The following is a 23,562-nucleotide window of genomic DNA, read 5'->3' as shown; positions in this document are numbered from 1 at the left end:
TTATCTGTGGTTTTACTTATAGTTTCTTAATTTACTAACATTAGTTTATAAGCCCTAATTGAGTTACTAACACCTATGAATATAATTTTCCGGAATAAATAATTTGCATTGATTTTTGATTGAATTAATTACAATTACCGCGTGTTCCTTGCCCTCCATAATTCATTTATCAATCTTTGTCTACATAGCTGACCAAGTGCAGTTTCATTAGGTACATCCTCATTTGAAGCTACACTTTGTCTGGTCCTATGAAAACCAGCCTCAACCTCTAGCTCTGAATTGAATATGGCTGGAGCTGGCAGGCCGGCACGATTACAAATATTGTGAAGCACGCAACATGCTATTACAATCTTCGAAACCGTGTCGGGGTCATAATGTAGGACTCTATGTGCTAATAGGCATCTAAATCTGGCTTTAAGGACCCCAATTGTTCTTTCTACGGTGTTTCTTGCAGTAGCATGCAGCTAGTTATAGTGATGTTCTGGTGTTCCCTCGTCTGCATTTGGAACTGGCACCATTAGGTACTGACGCTGCGGATACCCAGAATCACCTGTAACAATGAATATTGTTAAAAAATAAAATGTTTTGTCATCAACAATTATATTTTTATTAGGAGTTAGGAGTTTTCAATGATTTCGCCTGCTCTCCAATTTTTATGAATTCCGTGAACTTCGGTAATAAAGCCTAAATTACTCAGAAATAAAGTAGTTTTTTTAATGATGAAAGAATTTTTGAAGGAATTAATCCAGTAGTTTTTGAGTTAAATATTTACAAACAAACAAAGATTCGTCTTTATAATTAATTAGCTAAGAGGTAACTCACCTAACAAGTACACAGATTCGCCTGTTTGTACTAATTGTTCGAGGTGGTCCCGAATGATGCAATTATTAAAAATAAGGCTGTCGTGAGTCGCTCCGCCATATGTTGCATCTACATGTATTATGTTCAAATCTGCATCTGTGAACTGCAAAAAGAATTATTTTACAACTATTTTTATGTGGCTGTTCTAATGAATGTTAAAAAAAATATAGGTACTAGCAGCGTCTTGTGATTTATACTGCTTCGTTAATGATCCTATGGAATTGGTCCAAATTTCATTAAATCGATTTTCTGTGGTTCAAGTGCGAAAGCGTATACAGACATTATTATATCAGGCTTACCATTTGTACATTTCTTGCATGATATCCTTTGCGACAGTAGTATCGTTCTTCATGGCAAGTTGGTCTCACCATTGTCACAAAAGTCCCATCTACACATCCTATTACCCCAGGAATACTGAATTTCTCATAGAATCTGCAATAAGAAATAAAAAAATCATTAAATATTTTTCATTAACATGATAGGTTTATTTAGGTAGGTACACAAACCTTGTTTTGAGTCTCAGTCTTTCTTCAGAATTTTGGGGAAATCTTATGTATTTTTTTACTATACTTGGATGGCTTAGGGCTTCTATGACCTCGTGGATACTACGAGATGCTGATGGCTGCGACACAAACGAATTTATGTGTTTTCCACATATCCTTTGATAGCTCCCAGTCGCAAAGAAAGAAAGTGCACATAACAACTGAAAAAAATTAATGAAATTTCTTGAAACTATCAAAATAAAAGGTACTTAATCTGATAAGGAAACCATCCATAATTAAAGTCGGTTAATAACTCAAAACGTTTTTAAAGAAACCGTAAGGGAGAGAAACTTTGGACTTTAACATAGGGTACCTACCACTTGAAAGGGTGACATCATAAAAAATAATCGGGGATTAGATGACGTTATCGTTAGTGGTTCTATGTTCTATGCGAGGAAGTTATGTTACCTACCTACATAATGGAATGTTTTACAGAGTTATGGGAAAGTTATCCCAATATTCACACGGGATCGGGACTTCCGCAGATGAAATCACGGGACCGATGACTATTGTAACAGTAACTTTTCATGACATTATGAATACACATATAAAGCACTTAGATACATACCTTGACTCTAGCAGTTAATCCTCTTCGTCGACGTTGAGGTTTTTTAACTAAAACTTTAATGTCTTCCATCACTTGAGAAACTAGTTCTTCCGATAAACGGTAGCATTCAACAAAATTTTTATTTCGATTAATAATTTGCATTTCCCGAATGCTGGTACTTTGCCGGCGACTTTCTATTATATCCACAGCATTAGCTTCTCGTATTATAGCACTTAATATAAAATAACGCGCCATTTTAGTAAAAAAATATATAAAATTTGTATCAAATTTGTTCCACAACCACTAACTCACTCACGAACTCGGCACCTAATAGGCGAGTGAATTGCTGACAGGTGAATTCGTATTGGTCAAAATACTCACTTAGCACAGTTCGCCTCGTCGCCGCTCTCGACGATGTGGCGCCACTAGTACTGTCGAGTTTTACAGAATACGAAATCGAAAACTCACCGCGGATTCCGCGTTCGAGTTTTTATAATAACCTTACAGAATAGCACTGCAGATTCCATTGGCGCAACGTAATTTTAAGTTTTCATTTTATATTCAATTAGCTTTATAGTTATTAATTGTTAAGACTTGCATCGAGCAAGACGTATTGTAATAAGTTTATATTAAAGTATTTCTAAGTGAATTCGTAGTTTTTTTTGGGGCCTCCGGCTGTCTGAAACATAATTTGTGTAATTGTTTATTTATTCTGAATCTTTAAGTTTATTGATTTTTATCCTTTACATAAGCTGTATTTAATAAAAAATGTTTAAAACTCGAATTTTCGAAATTTTTGATTTATAAGTTCTATGTAACGTTTTATAATTAAGTTATGGTATAATTAAATGTAGATTTCACTTTTGTACAGCTTAGACATTTTTCTGTATGGATACAGTGCCTTTCGATTTGAAGTTGGATAACATTTCATTTTATAGGTACTATTATAAAATTAAGAGCATGAAAGAAAAAAAAAAGCATTTCTTCATAATGCTATTGTTACCACAAAAAATATTTTCTTAATCGCAAATTTTAAGAGAAAATAAATTAAAATTAAAATTGATGTGGCGACGTTATACATACAGACGTTAGAACAAAGTCCACCATAAGAATGACGTCATTTAGGAATAAGACGATTTTTAAACATTAATAAAAACCTAAATATTTTCAAAAAGTAAAAATTACTGTTAGTTTTTATCTAGTTTTAATTAAAATAAAAATAAAAACAAGTAGCAAAAAATTTTGAAATGTTGTAATTTTGGAGCACCCTGTAAAGTCTGTATTTGTATGAACATAAGTGGAGATCGCGTCCACTTATTTTCATGCGTAAACGATGATATTCATACTCAACAGGTAACTTGGATTAACAAATAGGATAGGTTATATCCCGTAAATCCCACGGGAACGGGAACTATTTATTTATTGCACGCCTCATAAGCGAAGCGTTGAGGTGGGTACTACTGTCACTTCGCGCAAAACATCTGATTTTTCAAACTTAAAATGTCTTTATGTATCATACATTGCACTTGTAAGATAATAAATACACACACATATTAAGAAAAAAACACTATTTTTAACATTCATGATATTTTTGATGTCATTTTTGTTATTTAAACTAGTTAAAAAACAGTTTAAAAAAGTTCTGTCTTGGACGTCCGTGTGTCTGTATGTGCGGAGGATTTTCTTGTTAACACGATAGCGACCGAAATACTTTACTAATCGAGTCTTTTTTTTTCTCTTACGCTTGAGTATGCTCAGGAATAGAACCCTTTCATTTTTCAGGGTCTGATTCGATGTGGTTTAATTGTTATTAAATAAACAAAAATAATAATTAATAAATAATTATTAAAAAAAAATTATGAGGCGTGCACTTTTGGATTTTCCAAACTTTTTTCGTTTATTTCTATCTGAATAACCTATCAAAAGTAACATTCAATTGTGTAAATTTTATTTATTACGGATTCAACATCAAACAACTCTACGGTAAGTATCAAGGTGCGTATTAACTATAGAGCTATTATTTATTACCTTACCTATATGTTATAGCTAATTACTGCTGGGCGCTGCAGCTGGCTGCGATTTCGTCCATGTATCTACTGAAAGGTTTCATGACATAATATGAGCACAGGGGAATAAAATAAAAAGACCAGTATGTACATCCAAAAATATTTATTTCAATGATTACAAATTATCCTTAATCTAATTTTGAAAATCTAACACTGAATTAGATTCCTTACAATATTATTCAAATTAATAACAAAATAACGTATTTTACGACAAATCAATAATTAGTAAATCACCGAATTTGCATTCGCGAGCGTACCTACGCGTAGGTATCCATAGTGTTTGTTTATACTAAAGGAATGGCAACGTCGCAATTTCTGCTGTCATGCGATGCGGCAACGTTGCGTGAGACTCAAAACGCTACCTGCTACGGTATGAACGATTGTTATAAAAATAAAAGTTATACATATTTGTTGGCGTAAACTATTTTATTCATCATTAATTTTGGAAAATAAATAATGTCAAAATTGATTACAATAAAACGCAGTTTTATTTTATTACATTACAGGTAAATTAGCTTGGAGAAATTTTTGCGTTTGTAGTAGTGTATGGTCAGCAAATAAAAAAAAAACAACATTTTATTTTTAGTTTTTATTCAAGTATATAATATTAGTATTATTAATATTTTATTAGTTCCAAACATTACAAGCAGTGCCGATTTTTACTTCAGTGAAGACGTGTATGAATTAGGTGTTCTCCGGCCAAAAATGTAAACCACGGTAAAAGTGAAACTGTTCGAACGGTTCCGAACACTGCTTTGTGTAGCGCATGTCGCGTGACGGTCGGCTGCCGAGTAGGTATACCTACTCGGCAGCCGCGATACACGCGACATGCGCTACACAGACCAAAAAGTTTGAGACGATGTAATAAAAGTTTCACTTTAATAACAAACAATAACAACAATAACAAACAATAACAACAATCAACAAATACAAAATTTAACAATTAAACTACGTAATAATTATAATTTTCGAATGAAATGTGTGCTTTATGTTCTAACGGTACCAAGCGACTGACGCCGGACTGCACGAGGCACCTGCGGACAGCGTAAACTGGTTTATTCTGGTTTTGTGCGTGTTTCCACTTTCCACTATCAAGTGACGATTTATTTATTTGTTTTGTTTCGTAATTATTATGGTCAAATATTAATTACGAAACAAATTATTATGAACAAGATATTTTATTGTTTCACGGTATTCGCCTTGTCATTGGCTCAAGGACGTAAAATTGAATGATATATTATTTTTTTTATAAAGTCAAAACCATTTTCTTTAAAACATAAATCAGAGTATTGCTAGGGATAAGTATAAAATTAAATAGTAATGTTAGGATATCGAAACATTTTTGTATAGGCTAGAACGATATAATGGAAACGCGCTCTAAGATCTGAGTAATATACACACCACTACATATGCAAAAATTTCTCGAGACTAATTTCACTGTACACTATTGTTTTTTTTTATCAAAACATGTATGTATTTGAGTAGTTAGCAGCATATAATATTCTGAATTTCTGATCCATGCCTATTCACTCAAAACTAATAACACTAATGATTTGTAACAGTAAATTATTTCAATAGGTATTTGAACATTTCATAACCAACAAGTAAGAATAATTCGTACCTATACAAGATACAATAACAAATCTAATACACTATTTATTATTTTATTATATTTCATTATGTGAAAATAACCAGGAAGGTGAAAAACATATTTACGAAAACAAAGTAACATATGGTTTTGCTATTAGCTATCAGGAAAAAAAATCGTATTGGAACAAAAGAAGGATTGTAACTGAATTAGGTAATTAGGTATGTTTGTTTCTGGGTGCACCGTTTTCGACGACGCGACGGCCGACGCGTGACGTAAACAGAGTAGGTACCTACTTTGCTAAAACAAACTAAGTAATAAAATTGTGTGTCTGTCTGAAAATTCGCTAAAGCATATTTTACCAATGTTTGCAAGTTTGTGATTACTTTGATAGTTTATCGATTTATAATAATTGTATACTTATATCATTGTTTAAAAATATTCAAACACAATATGATATAGGTACTGATTTATCACTGGTTTCAGTGATGAACTGATGAGTCAATGTTAGCCACAATACTAATCACTTTCGTCATACATGTGTATGAACTATGATTGATGTGATTTGCAATGTGGTGAAATTTCATAAAAATCACGGGCCAATTTTTTGTTTTGAATCCCACCGAAAATACATATACATATTACTAATTGCGTTATTAGAATAATTAATGACTATACCCACGATCAATTATTACAATTTACAATATAGTCTCAAATGCATACTAGAGAAATATTGCAATTTGAATCAAAAAATGCATAGCATACAAAAATAAATTCACAACACAAGAAATTCCGCGCGCAAATCATAGCGCGTGTCAATGAAATCAAGAATGTAATTTTATATCAAGCCGACGACGACGCCGAACTAAAGTACCTACAGTACCATTTACCTTCAGTGTACAATACAGTTTACAGACCTACGACGGACGAACAATAATGAGTAATAAATTGTTTACAAAAAAAAACATAGTTTCTAAGGTCATTAGTTTTATTTTATTTTATTGTTATTTTCTTTGAACGATTGGAAATGAAATTACTCAATTATTACACATAGAACTTTGATTTATTAGAATTATGCGAATTATGTATAAGATAACGAACGCGAATGCACGACATCTAGCGCGTCAATGTCTAAACATCGCCATTCGTTTAGACATTGACGCGCTAGATGTCGTGCTTTATGTCGTGTTTCGCTTGGCAAAAGTCACGCACACTACTGTAGAAGTGTCAAATTTTGCCGGTATTTCACTGTTGTTTTTCTAAGTAAATAATGTAAGTTATTGATTAAAAAGGTCGAACGCGGACACATTTCATTGTAGAGAAGTGATAAAATGATTAGTTTTAAAGAAATAGTGTCTGTGTTAAGTGTTTAGTCGTCATCAAAAATGTATGGAGGGACGGTCGGAACATCCACCTTAAACAAGAATTATTTCATATAGGTTTTCTATTCAAGAACTGCTCTTACCAATTCAAGATCCTTGGCATCTTGTGGATGTGGATAACCTGAGCATGATGGTTGATCAGTAGTATTTGATATGTCAATTAAGGCAAATTGAGATGGATGGTCTGCCTGAAAGAGATAAAAATGTTACTTATAACATTGGATATGGTCCCAAGTAATAATAAATAGATTGCTACAGAAACATGGACTCAATGTTTGGTAAATTGTAAAACTTTTAGTATTTTTTTTATTAAAAGCATTTATTGAACAAACATAGTGTATTATACTTATGGATAGTGTAGCTTTCCAACAACGAAAGAATTAAAAAAATTGGACCAGTACAACAGTAGGACAACTAAAAAAATAACTCAGTAGGTTTTAAGTACCAGTCATCACACCACTTGTCTCATGACACTCTAGGTCTCTAGAGCATATCAGTCAAAAAAGATATTGTGAAGCTTAAGTAAATGAATCCTTAGACACTATCGGAAATTTAAGAACAATTATAATCTTTTTTCCATTAAAATAATATCCTGGTTTTATTATATCGTAATATTGTCTTAATTCTAACTCTAAAATTCTATCCTTACCATATATAGTATTTAATTTTATTAATATATCCTTTAACACATTTGAACTTAACATAGAATGATGTGTTGAGGACGTACGAATGAAAGCTAATGTATTTTCAATTCTAACCAATTCTTGCAATATATCATCTACATTTTCTGTCATTATGCTAAGGATTTGGGCAAATTTAGCATATTTTATCAAACGGGATATTTGTATCCTGGAATCAGATAAATTTAAAGTCAATAACGTTCAAGATAGAATTCGAGGACAACCACTGAAAATAAGTAATATCGACTTAAATGAAATACACTTCAACCACAGCCCTGAAAATCATGTAAAGTTGAATTCAATAAATTTGGAAGATCTGCATAAGATTCATACTAAGGTACTGATGCAAGCACCGATTGAACTAGAAAAGAATACATCGACGATATACCATACCACTGTCCCAATTTATACATTCCTTTTGGGCACTTTGCTACTTTTCGCAACTTACAAAGTAATCCGTTATAAGAACGTTACGTGCTGGAAGAATCAAGACGACCCTAATACAAAGACGGAAGATCAAGACAGTCAAAATTGTACCGAATCTTCGCCAGGACCACAGTTTCCAGCAACATTTTATCACACCGTGCTCAAATAGTTGCTGGTCTTCGGGGGGAGGAGTTACGCCAACGGATCCCCAAGACATTGCTGCGTCGACGTTTCTCACGGGAACGTATTGTACGGACGTAGCAGCTAGGCTATTCTGTAAAAAACGCGCCCGAACTCGCATCTCACCTGAGTGAGTCGACTCACTTCACTTTCGAACGTTCGAGTTTTTGGTTTCGCATTCTGTAAACATCCGCTCGGCAGAGGCGAAGCGAAGTGAGTCTCACTTCGAAACTCACTTGCCTAGTGAAGGGATCTTATAGATTTGAATTTATCGACATTGTTATTATCTTTAAAATGCGGCAATTTAACACATTTTGAAGACATAATAACACTTTAGTATTGTACCGTGGGTGGAATTAAACTAAAATTGCAATTTTACACTGATAAATTCTTTAAAATCAAAATAATTCTAGCGTCACTGAAAAAAAAGGACGCTTGTCTGTGGTTCGTTTGACTTATGTTTATTTCTCAAGTGGTTTTTTGTACCTAATTTTAAAGTGTTTCGTGTTGCATTCTTTCTAAAAGTTATGTTGGAGTTTTGGCTGCATATTACATTCGATGTCCCCGAATTTCATTATTTTGTGTTGTTTAATCGATAGCTGGTAGTGGATTTTCTTAACAAACTGCTTTTCTTTTCCATCAAAAATGCGTAGTTTTTGTGAAAATCGAAATTGAAAATGATATTTTTTAAGGTTATTTTTGTACTAAAAACGCAACTTAAAGTAAAATCTTAAGCCATTATAGTATCAAAATGTCTAATTATCACACTCACACGCATTATTTTTAAATATATTTACGTACCTATTACTTTATTTACATATTACAATTTATTTTGTCAAAATAGTATTTTAACAATTTAGTATAGCCAAAAATCGTTCCATATTTTGTATTCACAACAAGCCACAGATAACACAGATTAGTTAATATGACGCAGATCACAGATTAGCAATACAAATATACTAGCTTATCATAGAGTATAAATGATACATTTTAATTTTTAATGTTTTTTTTATAGCTCACTTGCTTCAGTTTTAAAAATCGATTAACTTTTACTTTTAGTATTCAAATAGGTAGCGAGGAGCGAAGCGACGAGCGTGTTAGGTTAACTGTTGAACTGCCGCACGAGCCGAGCGAGCGAAGCGAGCGTGCCGCGGCAGCGGCCGGCGAGTGCCAGAAGCGACTTTAGGGCGATTCCCACTCAAACAAAAAAAAACTACGTAGGTTTAAACAACCTGTTTGTATTTTATTTATGTATCGTAAAATTTTTGTTATTATCAAATGCTATCTAAATTAAAATTACGAAGTGTCTAGTCGTCCGCTAAACGGATGAATAAAATAAATTAGTCGTCCGATTACCGGATGAATAAAATAATTTAATCGTCCGATTATTCGGATTACTAGATAACCTTTTAACACTAAAGCTAGTTGGGTTGGACTAAAGCAAAGGGGGCTCAGGACTTAGAAAATTTTTGATGGAGTTGGTGTCATTATAACACCTATTTATTATTGTTTTATCGTAAAGATTACGCTAATATAAGCATGTTTTATAGGAACAACTTTTCTCTAAAATCAAAAATGGCCGAGATATTCGCCCTCAATTCGTTAGGTTAGGTTTAGGTTAGGTTAGGTTAGGTTTCTTAAAAAAAAAACTACACAGAAATAGGAGCCCCGCGAAGCGGGGCTCCGTCGACGCGCAAAAAAAATCAAGTTTAGGTTAGGTTAGCCGTTAGGTTAGGTTAGGTTAGGTTTCTTAAAAAAAAAACTACACAGAAACAGGAGCCCCGCGAAGCGGGGCTCCGTCGACGCGCAAAAAAAAATCAAGTTTAGGTTAGGTTAGCCGTTAGGTTAGGTTAGGTTAGGTTTCTTAAAAAAAAAACTACACAGAAATAGGAGCCCCGCGAAGCGGGGCTCCGTCGACGCGCAAAAAAAATCAAATACCTACGTGTGCCCTCCTCCCCCCTCTCCTCCCCCCACAAAAAACCTATAATACGTGCGGCAGTTCTCTAAAGAATTATTATTTTATTCATCCGGTAATCGGACAACTAATTTATTTTATTCATCCGTTTAGCGGACGACTAGCGCTGTCCTTAAAATTATTTTTGACAAATTCATTTTAAAAATCACTTTCGAATTATATTTATTATCTACAATTGTGAACGCGTCATAATATAACATTTATTATCTATAATGGCATGTCGTAAATACGTGGTAAATACAAACTTACATTTTCCAGGTAATATAATTTAAGAAATTGTTATAAATAAATTAATAATACGGCATTATATTTAAAAATATTGCCTGTGTGCGAGATTACTAGAAGTTTTAATACGACAATGGTATAAAAGTGTCGTTTTTAGTACAAAAATAACCTTAAAAAAAATAATTTTCATTTTCGATTTTCACAAAAACTACGCATTTTTGTTGGAAAAGAAAAGCAGTTTGTTAAGAAAATCCACTACCAGCTATCGATTAAACAGCACAAAATAATGAAATTCGGGGACATCGAATCAAATATTTAACCGGAGTTTTAGTTAATGTTTCAGTTTGGCTTTATTAAGTTGTTGTGTAATTGGTGTTAAACGTGTTGCATAAATTATTTAAAGGAGAAAACTGCAAAAATAACAACTATGAGGTGAGTAATGTGATTCTTGTATTTAACTAAAATATTATCTTATACAACAAGCTTATTGAAATATTTAACTTAAAATCTTAAACATTGTAGCTCCTCGGAAAGGTCGTCTCATCCCTCCCGTGCCCAAGTAGAGTATCTAGTCGACTATCTTAGCAAACATCCTAGCTTAGCCAAGGGTTTTTCAAAAGTCCCGAGCGCTAGAGACGAAGCTAGAAAAACATGGGAGGAGTTGACTATCAAATTAAATAGCTTGGGAGGCTGCACTAAAACATGGAAACAGTGGACAAAGGTAGGCAATAGGCATATAGAAAACTATTCATCTTATACCGTGTAGGTATCTGGCTTACCTATATATTATTAATAAACTTTTAATTTTGCTTTAGTATTGGTCTGACAAAAAGAGTGCCGTGAAGAAAAAAGCTGCCCTAAGATACCGGGCACGCAATAAGACTGGTGGTGGATGTGAATCGGTGGTGGAGCTTTCAGAGGTGGAGGAGAAAATACTCACATTAATGGGCGGGGAAGGTTTTGCAATTGGTGATAGGCATTTGGAAATTAATCCATTTGAAGTAAGCTATTGTTATCGATTTTGTTGATCCGATACATGTATGTATGTAAAATATAATTATTCAATGTCATGTTCTTTTTTTAGGAAATCCCCGTCCTTACTGATGCCAACGAAAGCCCCACATTGCCGACTTCATCTATGATAAATGAAACCACAACTATTGTAAGTAAATACCTAGTGTATTAATAAAATATTACTTAATAATAAACAACTTATTAGTAAATGTTTCTTATATTGTTCTAGGAATACCAAGTCTTGGATGAGACTGCTATAAATACGGAAAATGTTAGTATGGCAGATACTGAGGTATATATTAATAAGATATTATGAAAATGGTACTTTTTTATTGATTCCAGTATTTGAAATACTATGTTTTTTTTTTTCAGAGACCTCAACTAATTCAGCAATATGTTAACTGTATCCCGAATCCCGAACCTTCCCCTGCTCATACACCACCGAGAGCGGAGGTAACGAGCCCTCTGCAAGCAGTTACCCCCTCTGGCTCAGGCAACTTTCCTGCTCGACGTCAATTGAACGTCGCGGGTCCATCACCACGTCGTACTACAAGTAATTATGAGATTTATGAATTGATTTACAATATTTATAATCCATACTAATATTATAAATGCGAAAGTAACTCTGTCTGTCTGTCTGTTACTCAATCACGCCTTAACTACTGAACCAATTTGCATGAAATTTGGTATAGAGATATTTTGATACCCGAGAAAGGACATAGGATAGGTTTTATCCCGGAAATCCTACGGGAACGGGTTTTTCTTTGAAAACGCGGGCGAAGCCGCGGGCGGAAAGCTAGTCAACAATAAAAATTTGGAAATACATACAAATAAAACTAAATAATACTTGATAATGAATTAAGGAAATAATAATAACATCAGAAGACTTGTCAAAAATGCGTCACCGCGACCGGTGGAAATAATAATAAATTAATATTTATTTTACGTTTCAGGGTCATCGAGTCGTCCACAACAACGGCAAAGAAGACGATCACCTTCATCACAAAGGCGGCAATCTCAATTAACAACCTTTACTGAAAGGTTTCTTAGCTTGGAAGAGCAACGGATTGAGATTGACCGTCGCTACTGTGAGTTACAGGAGGTGATGGTCAACTCACAAAGGGAGACCAACAGAATGACAGCAGAGGGCCTGATTGCCGTCGGGGAAGGTCTTAAATTATTAGCTGAAAATTTAAAAAAATAAAATACTTTTATACTTAAATACATTTATTAGTTCTTAACTTATTTTAGTAGTAAAAAATTATCTGTGGTTTTACTTATAGTTTCTTAATTTACTAACATTAGTTTATAAGCCCTAATTGAGTTACTAACACCTATGAATATAATTTTCCGGAATAAATAATTTGCATTGATTTTTGATTGAATTAATTACAATTACCGCGTGTTCCTTGCCCTCCATAATTCATTTATCAATCTTTGTCTACATAGCTGACCAAGTGCAGTTTCATTAGGTACATCCTCATTTGAAGCTACACTTTGTCTGGTCCTATGAAAACCAGCCTCAACCTCTAGCTCTGAATTGAATATGGCTGGAGCTGGCAGGCCGGCACGATTACAAATATTGTGAAGCACGCAACATGCTATTACAATCTTCGAAACCGTGTCGGGGTCATAATGTAGGACTCTATGTGCTAATAGGCATCTAAATCTGGCTTTAAGGACCCCAATTGTTCTTTCTACGGTGTTTCTTGCAGTAGCATGCAGCTAGTTATAGTGATGTTCTGGTGTTCCCTCGTCTGCATTTGGAACTGGCACCATTGGGTACTGACGCTGCGGATACCCAGAATCACCTGTAACAATGAATATTGTTAAAAAATAAAATGTTTTGTCATCAACAATTATATTTTTATTAGGAGTTAGGAGTTTTCAATGATTTCGCCTGCTCTCCAATTTTTATGAATTCCGTGAACTTCGGTAATAAAGCCTAAATTACTCAGAAATAAAGTAGTTTTTTTAATGATGAAAGAATTTTTGAAGGAATTAATCCAGTAGTTTTTGAGTTAAATATTTACAAACAAACAAAGATTCGTCTTTATAATTAATTAGCTAAGAGGTAACTCACCTAACAAGTACACAGATTCGCCTGTTTGTACTAATTGTTCGAGGTGGTCCCGAATGATGCAATTATTAAAAATAAGGCTGTCGTGAGTCGCTCCGCCATATGTTGCATCTACATGTATTATGTTCAAATCTGCATCTGTGAACTGCAAAAAGAATTATTTTACAACTATTTTTATGTGGCTGTTCTAATGAATGTTAAAAAAAATATAGGTACTAGCAGCGTCTTGTGATTTATACTGCTTCGTTAATGATCCTATGGAATTGGTCCAAATTTCATTAAATCGATTTTCTGTGGTTCAAGTGCGAAAGCGTATACAGACATTATTATATCAGGCTTACCATTTGTACATTTCTTGCATGATATCCTTTGCGACAGTAGTATCGTTCTTCATGGCAAGTTGGTCTCACCATTGTCACAAAAGTCCCATCTACACATCCTATTACCCCAGGAATACTGAATTTCTCATAGAATCTGCAATAAGAAATAAAAAAATCATTAAATATTTTTCATTAACATGATAGGTTTATTTAGGTAGGTACACAAACCTTGTTTTGAGTCTCAGTCTTTCTTCAGAATTTTGGGGAAATCTTATGTATTTTTTTACTATACTTGGATGGCTTAGGGCTTCTATGACCTCGTGGATACTACGAGATGCTGATGGCTGCGACACAAACGAATTTATGTGTTTTCCACATATCCTTTGATAGCTCCCAGTCGCAAAGAAAGAAAGTGCACATAACAACTGAAAAAAATTAATGAAATTTCTTGAAACTATCAAAATAAAAGGTACTTAATCTGATAAGGAAACCATCCATAATTAAAGTCAGTTAATAACTCAAAACGTTTTTAAAGAAACCGTAAGGGAGAGAAACTTTGGACTTTAACATAGGGTACCTACCACTTGAAAGGGTGACATCATAAAAAATAATCGGGGATTAGATGACGTTATCGTTAGTGGTTCTATGTTCTATGCGAGGAAGTTATGTTACCTACCTACATAATGGAATGTTTTACAGAGTTATGGGAAAGTTATCCCAATATTCACACGGGATCGGGACTTCCGCAGATGAAATCACGGGACCGATGACTATTGTAACAGTAACTTTTCATGACATTATGAATACACATATAAAGCACTTAGATACATACCTTGACTCTAGCAGTTAATCCTCTTCGTCGACGTTGAGGTTTTTTAACTAAAACTTTAATGTCTTCCATCACTTGAGAAACTAGTTCTTCCGATAAACGGTAGCATTCAACAAAATTTTTATTTCGATTAATAATTTGCATTTCCCGAATGCTGGTACTTTGCCGGCGACTTTCTATTATATCCACAGCATTAGCTTCTCGTATTATAGCACTTAATATAAAATAACGCGCCATTTTAGTAAAAAAATATATAAAATTTGTATCAAATTTGTTCCACAACCACTAACTCACTCACGAACTCGGCACCTAATAGGCGAGTGAATTGCTGACAGGTGAATTCGTATTTGTAAATACTCGAACTCGACGTTCGAGGTGTAAAATTACCTTACAGAATGCCGAATTCATACTATAAACGTCAAAATCACAGACATGTATATTTAAGTAGACAACGCAAGTACCGCGATCTGTATGAAAACCAAGCGTGTCATATTTTTTGTACTGACCTTGACGCGTTATGACGTCACGAGCGCTTTTTAGTGATGTTAATTTCATTTTACGCTAAATCGATTAGGCCGCCACTCGCGCGGCGATTCTAGTATCGTCCTATCCCATCGAAGTAAATCGAAAGAAATCAGATCAAACTAGATCTATGTCTAAGAGGTAGTCAAATAAATGAATCGTAATCGATTACTAAATCGATTCAAGACAGAAAAATGATAATTACCATAGACAGAGGGATGATAAAATAAAGTTATAAACCTTTTAATATTCTAACAAGTAAACTAATGTGTTTTAGCTTTTTCTTACATATGCCCATTGAGTTACCATGTACTACGTACTAGAGAGGCCATCGAAAGAAAGTAATGAAACTGTCAATCAATCAATCTTTATGTCCCGTTGCATCGATCCATTTTCCTTTTATGTTCGGGTTACTTGGAAAACTGAAAAAACAAACATAGTCTAAGCAATAAGGAGTTTTCTTAAAAAACTCCCAAGATGACACTTTATAACTAATGGCGTCCATGTCATAATATTTATTTTTAGTACCTTTGTATTAAAATACTTAAAAGTTCTAGGTCAAGTCGTATTAAATGACAAAAAAAATCTATGCCTTTTTTTCTGAAAAATTGCTCCTTCAAATTATCATTTTTCTGTTCGATTATAAAATCGATTAGAATCGAGAACTGTTGCATCAAATGAACATCACTAACCACAAAATTGGACAGAAAAATGAGAACAGAAAAATGAGAAGACGCTATTCATTGCTTGTTATCATACGACGCGATCTTTACCGTGCCAAGTAAAAGCCGCAATGTATTCCGAATCATTTCGTATGATTTGGTATCCGTGTTTGTCACGATCGTTTTCCACAGATATTCTTTATTTGATTTTAAAATAAATAGTGCATATTCTGATTAGAAAATTACTTACCGGTGGAAGGAAACATCTATGCTAACTCGGCCACTCACAGCTGTGGAGTTTCTACAGTTTATAACGGCGCAATTCGGCATTTTACTTTATTCAGCTTCACGTCTTTCCTTGGCGAACTGCAAGCGCGGACTGAGTGTAGGCCAGCGTCAAGTAAGTTTCATAAACTTAGTTTGGACACGGGAAGTACATACACTCGCTTAGTCTATCTTGATACATGTCTGTGGTCAAAATACTCACTTAGCACAGTTCGCCTCGTCGCCGCTCTCGACGATGTGGCGCCACTAGTACTGTCGAGTTTTACAGAATACGAAATCGAAAACTCACCGCGGATTCCGCGTTCGAGTTTTTATAATAACCTTACAGAATAGCACTGCAGATTCCATTGGCGCAACGTAATTTTAAGTTTTCATTTTATATTCAATTAGCTTTATAGTTATTAATTGTTAAGACTTGCATCGAGCAAGACGTATTGTAATAAGTTTATATTAAAGTATTTCTAAGTGAATTCGTAGTTTTTTTTGGGGCCTCCGGCTGTCTGAAACATAATTTGTGTAATTGTTTATTTATTCTGAATCTTTAAGTTTATTGATTTTTATCCTTTACATAAGCTGTATTTAATAAAAAATGTTTAAAACTCGAATTTTCGAAATTTTTGATTTATAAGTTCTATGTAACGTTTTATAATTAAGTTATGGTATAATTAAATGTAGATTTCACTTTTGTACAGCTTAGACATTTTTCTGTATGGATACAGTGCCTTTCGATTTGAAGTTGGATAACATTTCATTTTATAGGTACTATTATAAAATTAAGAGCATGAAAGAAAAAAAAAAGCATTTCTTCATAATGCTATTGTTACCACAAAAAATATTTTCTTAATCGCAAATTTTAAGAGAAAATAAATTAAAATTAAAATTGATGTGGCGACGTTATACATACAGACGTTAGAACAAAGTCCACCATAAGAATGACGTCATTTAGGAATAAGACGATTTTTAAACATTAATAAAAACCTAAATATTTTCAAAAAGTAAAAATTACTGTTAGTTTTTATCTAGTTTTAATTAAAATAAAAATAAAAACAAGTAGCAAAAAATTTTGAAATGTTGTAATTTTGGAGCACCCTGTAAAGTCTGTATTTGTATGAACATAAGTGGAGATCGCGTCCACTTATTTTCATGCGTAAACGATGATATTCATACTCAACAGGTAACTTGGATTAACAAATAGGATAGGTTATATCCCGTAAATCCCACGGGAACGGGAACTATTTATTTATTGCACGCCTCATAAGCGAAGCGTTGAGGTGGGTACTACTGTCACTTCGCGCAAAACATCTGATTTTTCAAACTTAAAATGTCTTTATGTATCATACATTGCACTTGTAAGATAATAAATACACACACATATTAAGAAAAAAACACTATTTTTAACATTCATGATATTTTTGATGTCATTTTTGTTATTTAAACTAGTTAAAAAACAGTTTAAAAAAGTTCTGTCTTGGACGTCCGTGTGTCTGTATGTGCGGAGGATTTTCTTGTTAACACGATAGCGACCGAAATACTTTACTAATCGAGTCTTTTTTTTTCTCTTACGCTTGAGTATGCTCAGGAATAGAACCCTTTCATTTTTCAGGGTCTGATTCGATGTGGTTTAATTGTTATTAAATAAACAAAAATAATAATTAATAAATAATTATTAAAAAAAAATTATGAGGCGTGCACTTTTGGATTTTCCAAACTTTTTTCGTTTATTTCTATCTGAATAACCTATCAAAAGTAACATTCAATTGTGTAAATTTTATTTATTACGGATTCAACATCAAACAACTCTACGGTAAGTATCAAGGTGCGTATTAACTATAGAGCTATTATTTATTACCTTACCTATATGTTATAGCTAATTACTGCTGGGCGCTGCAGCTGGCTGCGATTTCGTCCATGTATCTACTGAAAGGTTTCATGACATAATATGAGCACAGGGGAATAAAATAAAAAGACCAGTATGTACATCCAAAAATATTTATTTCAATGATTACAAATTATCCTTAATCTAATTTTGAAAATCTAACACTGAATTAGATTCCTTACAATATTATTCAAATTAATAACAAAATAACGTATTTTACGACAAATTAATATTGAACTAATTATGTAGTTAAAACACGAAAGCGCATTACCTTATTATACCAGCTGCATTAACCAAAAATTTTATATGATAATAAGTATAATATTTTCAACTGATATCAAAATGTACGAAAAATAGTACTTAATAAGTAATTGAACTGAGAACATAATTTAATATTCACACAAAGCTGTATTGTTTCGATATACGTTGTTTTTATTGTAAACTGCATTACATATTTTGATAAAAAAATACTGTAAAACAACAGATGATGAAATTTTCAAAATGAAAAAAAAAATACAAATTTGCCGCGCAATCGACATTTGACAGCTCTACGACTGAATGAGGCGGTTAAAAAAGTTTGTATAATATTAATAGAAATAATTATCGAGATTTAAATTGCTCTACACAAGATTTATTTTGTTTGTTTTATTACTATACTTCTTAAAGACACAATTAACTCGTACTCGTAATACGATACCTTGGAGTTGGAGCGAAAATATTGTTTGTAATAATTTGGCTAGGAAAATACAACAAATCAAAAACACTATTTACTATGGAAAAAAAACCAGGAAGGTGAATAACATATATTTACGATTTCGATGCACTCGACTTTTAGTAAAATAATAGGTAGGTAAAAATATTATTATGGTTTTGATCACAGACATATCTGTGGTTTTGATTTTAGCTACTAGTATCAGAAAGCTGCGTGTTCAATGCACGTCGGGGTCACACAACTGTGGAGGATACAGTAGACAATATACCTAATGAAGTTTTTCATCTTTTTATTTTACTGCAAATACAAAATAAAAATTAAACAATGGTAATGTAAATTCTAAACAAACTACTACCAAAATACAATTAGAACAAAAATCATTTGACTGGTTGATTTCACCCAGAGGCCAGAGGCGGCTCGTGACAAAATTGTATGGGTGTTCACTTGAAATAAAACAACGAAAATACAATAGCGTAGCGGGATAATTTATTACAAAAAAAAATGAGCACCACATTTTATAAATGTCTATAACACTAAAAATTACAAAGTACAGGCTATTTCAAAACGAATTCAATGATTATCAATAATTAGTAAATCACCGAATTTGCATTCGCGAGCGTACCTACGCGTAGGTATCCATAGTGTTTGTTTATACTAAAGGAATGGCAACGTCGCAATTGCTGCTGTCATGCGATGCGGCAACGTTGCGTGAGACTCAAAACGCTACCTGCTACGGTATGAACGATTGTTATAAAAATAAAAGTTATACATATTTGTTGGCGTAAACTATTTTATTCATCATTAATTTTGGAAAATAAATAATGTCAAAATTGATTACAATAAAACGCAGTTTTATTTTATTACATTACAGGTAAATTAGCTTGGAGAAATTTTTGCGTTTGTAGTAGTGTATGGTCAGCAAATAAAAAAAAACAACATTTTATTTTTAGTTTTTATTCAAGTATATAATATTAGTATTATTAATATTTTATTAGTTCCTTTATTAGTTCCTTCCCTCTCGGATGTCGTGGATAGTGGACGTTTACAATATTATAATTAATTTTAACCTTCGAAAATCTAAAAAAATAGTTGCGTAAATATCTTTAAAATAATAGGAGAACATAAGTGCGGGGTGATCCGTGTAAGCAGTGACAATCTCTGAGTGTTCATGTGCGCCTAGTACCGCGATCAAGTACGGTACGCGTTAGAAAGAATACAAATAGTTCGTCCGTCTCGCACCGCATCCCGTATGACCTTGAATTCTCCAATCACGGATGACAACTATTAAAACTACTAATTAGTACCTTATTATTATCTATCATTCATACTATCTTCGACCGACTTTTATTCGTCATAAGTGCCAAAAGGAACCTTATTGCGTACGTATAATGCCGTATTCCCCGATGGAAGGCAAATCTCGTAATGCATCAAATCGCAATGCTGCCTCGTCGCACGATAGTGATAGTGACAAACATCATGTTGTTGCACGGAATAAAAAGCGCGCGATGGCAAGATCCGAGGACGATGAGTTTATTACATTTAGAAACGAGATGAAAGAATGGTTGAAAGATTTCCAGCGAGAACAAAATCAACAACTTGATACTTTCCGCAACCAACAGAACACCAGGCTCGACTCCATGGAAAGATATATAAGTGAAATATCAGCGAATATCTCGTCAATTTCCACCACAACTCAGGATATTGAAAAATCTGTGGATTTCATCACGGAGAGGATTCATGACGTGGAAAACAAGATAGATGGTTTGCAAGCCAAGTGGAAAGCTGTTAGCCTACAAGTTGCAGCTCTCGAGGAGCAACATGAAACCTTGGCAAGGTCATTAAATAAAACTATCTTAGAAATACGTAATGTTCCCAAAAAAGATCAAACTACAAAATCCATGTTATTTGACTACGTATCTAAGCTTTGCTCAACCCTAAAGATTGTTATACAACCGAATGATTTAAGAGATGTGTTTCGCACGACGAATAGGAAAGATAAATCTATGTCCAACCTATTCATTGAGTTTTCAAATACTTTACACAAAACTAACATCTTAAACGCTGCACGAAACTTTAATAAAGAAAACAAGACCCGCCAATTAAACTGTAATCACCTGGGTATCGAGGCTCCCCCCACCCCTATTTATATTTCCGAAATGCTTACGCCTAATGCCAAACGCCTCTTCTACCTTGCTCGTGACTTCGCAAAAATGGAGGAATACAAATACTGCTGGATATCAAACGGGAATATCTATCTAAGAAAATACGATGGGGCCCCCTACATCTTGGTGAAAAACGAAAACCATCTTAAATCTCTCCAAAACAATAAATGACTAGAAGTAAGAAAAAATCACTTTTATAAACTACTCATCTCTTTGCCTTCGTATTATAAATTTAATAACAGTACAAACTCCAGCTTGTTGATTAAATCACAATTTAATATTAACATTCCTTACACACTTCACATAATATACTCAATCTCACTCACAAATAATTATTTTTCACCATATACTAAAATATTAACTATATTGGGAATCAATTTAATAATCTTATCTCACATCTATTTACATACTTTTTCTTTTTATGCATATATATTCGAATTCCTCTATTTTAAAATAATTTATAACATTCGATAACTTAAAGCTAATTAATAACATTGATAACACGCCGCTTATTCAAAATGCACTTTTGTCATGTCCCGAAAGTTGTTCCAACTACTTTAATTCTTGTCATCTCACCATCGTAAGCCAAAATATAAGAAGCATTCATAAGAATTTTGATAGTTTTTCCTTATTCTTGAATAGACTCAATTTTGCTCCTGACTTCATAATCCTAACTGAATGTTGGATGATGAATCATTTACATATTTAAATCTGGCTGGCTACTCTCTATTTAAATCAAACAAATTCTTAAATAAAAGTGATGGCATTGTTCTACTTTTTAAATCGAGCTTGCAAGTTGAGAATCACGAACCTTCGTTTACTGATGCCAACTGCACGGTTACCGTTTTGAATAGCAACATTGTTATTATATCAATATACAGATCCCCGTCATTTCACAATATTGACGACTTTTTAATATCGCTGGAACGTTTGATCTTATCGTACCAAAATAAGTCCATATTTATCGTAGGGGATCTCAATATCGATATAAGGAATTCCTGTTCAGACTCCAGAGTCCATAAATATCTTGATCTCTTGGCTTACTATGGAATAACCTCAGGCCATAACCTGCCGACACGGGGCGACAGCTGTTTAGACCATGCACAAATCAAAAGCCAATTATCTTGCCGTGTCGCTGTTTGTCCTTCAGCAGTATCCGACCATGATGCTGTTATAGTGGGTGTTACCCTCAACAATTTTGAACCATTCCCTCCTTCACAGAAATCTAAAAAAATTAATTTTGATAATCTCCATAATGATATTCAAAATATTGACTGGCAATTCTTGTACAGCATCGACAACATTAACGAAGCAGTGGCAGCTTTTGTCAATCCACTTCACACAGCGATTAAAAACAATTCAAGCTGTTGTACAATTCCAAATTCTAAGGCCATTAGAAAACAATGGATTACGCCCGGTTTACTCCGTTGCGTTAGACGAAGAGATCGTCTCCACAACATTGCTAGGAAGCGCCCTAAGGATGTCGTACTGCAAGAAAAATACATACGTTATCGTAATTATTGTAATAATATTCTCCAAAATCTTAAAAACTTCCATGATAGTGAAAATTTAAAGAAAAATAAAGGCAATTCAAAGCGCTTATGGTCGACTATTAAAGATATCTGTAGTTTAAACTCGTCTAACTCTAATTCTGATGATTTATTAAAATGTTCTGACTCCATTGACGAGTCTCTTTGCAAAACCAATGAATACTTTACTAACATAGGTAAAAATCTTGCAAATAAAACATTACAAAAACTCAATACCTCTGAGAATCTTCTTGCCGCTAAGACATCTATACCTAATTTTACAAAATCTTTTTTCATAACACCAACCGACGAACTCGAAATTGCCAATTTAATTAGTAGCCTCAAAACCTCTTCTAGCTGTGGATGGGATAATATTCCAAGTAAAACGATTATTATGTCAAAAACCTGCCTTGCTGCCCCGATTACATACTTATGTAATCTCAGTATTACTACGGGTACATTCCCAGATGACTGGAAAATCGCAAACGTCATCCCAATTCATAAATCTGGTTGCAAATTAACGTTCTCTAATTATCGACCCATATCTCTTCTCCCGACGCTATCCAAAATTCTGGAAAAAGTCGTAAATAAAAGGCTACTTTCCTATCTGGAAAAAGAATCGCTACTTGCTTGCAACCAATTTAGCTTTCGCCAGAACAGGTCTACTGACGGTGCTGTTTCCTCCCTTGTTGATTGCATTAGCAATAAGTTAGACTCAGGACAGAAATGCATCGCGGTATTCCTGGATCTGGCGAAAGCTTTCGACACTGTCTCGCGGCCCATTCTTTTACGTAAGATGGAATTGTACGGAGTTCGAGGCATCGCTCTGCAATGGTTCACTTCTTACCTTACTGACCGTCGCCAAAGAGTATGCATAAATAATCAACATAGCACTCTAATGAACATCCCATATGGCTTGCCTCAAGGCAGCGTGCTCGCTCCTACATTGTTTTTACTGTACATGAACGATCTTTGCTCCCTTTCCCTTCCATATACCACTTTGTTCTCTTTTGCAGATGACACAGCTCTCGTATTTTATTCTAACTCTTGGAACGAAGTAAAAGCTGCAGCTCAAAATGGTCTTCTTACTGTCGCTTCT

At 33.8% G+C, this 23,562-nt stretch overlaps 1 long non-coding RNA gene across 1 annotated transcript in view; it reads right to left on the bottom strand.

Moving 5' to 3' along the window:
* Nucleotides 1-23,562, bottom strand: part of LOC149474917 (uncharacterized) — a 272,804-nt gene that overhangs the window by 131,953 nt on the left and 117,289 nt on the right. The window lies entirely within an intron of this gene.

The sequence above is a fragment of the Colias philodice genome, chromosome 32 (genome assembly GCF_061535455.1).
Source record: "Colias philodice isolate Cphi_HAF_F1 chromosome 32, ilColPhil1 Martin Lab GWU primary, whole genome shotgun sequence".
NCBI classification, from domain to species: Eukaryota; Metazoa; Arthropoda; class Insecta; order Lepidoptera; family Pieridae; genus Colias; species Colias philodice.
This window is presented reverse-complemented; position numbering and strand designations above follow the sequence as displayed.